The following is a 381-nucleotide window of genomic DNA, read 5'->3' on the forward strand; positions in this document are numbered from 1 at the left end:
ATCTTGCCTCTAAACTAACCTTTTCCTTCTTATCCAAGCTTATACTGCTTGTTTTTCGTAGCAAGATGCATGTATTTGCCTTATTTTCTGCTCCACAGAACGTTGTTCGAGAAAATTTTCACTTTGTTTGCGATAATTATGGCCAAAGTCTTGTTCTCATAAACTTCAGGAAAGTTTATTATAATAATCCTTGTTCCGTGTTCAGAAGTTCAAAGCCGTGTTTTATTTTTCTCCTCTCTTGTAACTTGTCTTGAACATTGTTATGCAGCACTTACATTTATTGCTTTTTTCACTTTGTAGTCATCTGGAAGGTTACTAATGGTTCATCTTTGAATATTCATGAAGCGAATATCAACATAAGATTCGTTTCCAGTATATTCG

Source organism: Penaeus monodon, chromosome 30 (assembly GCF_015228065.2).
Source record: "Penaeus monodon isolate SGIC_2016 chromosome 30, NSTDA_Pmon_1, whole genome shotgun sequence".
Taxonomy (NCBI): domain Eukaryota; kingdom Metazoa; phylum Arthropoda; class Malacostraca; order Decapoda; family Penaeidae; genus Penaeus; species Penaeus monodon.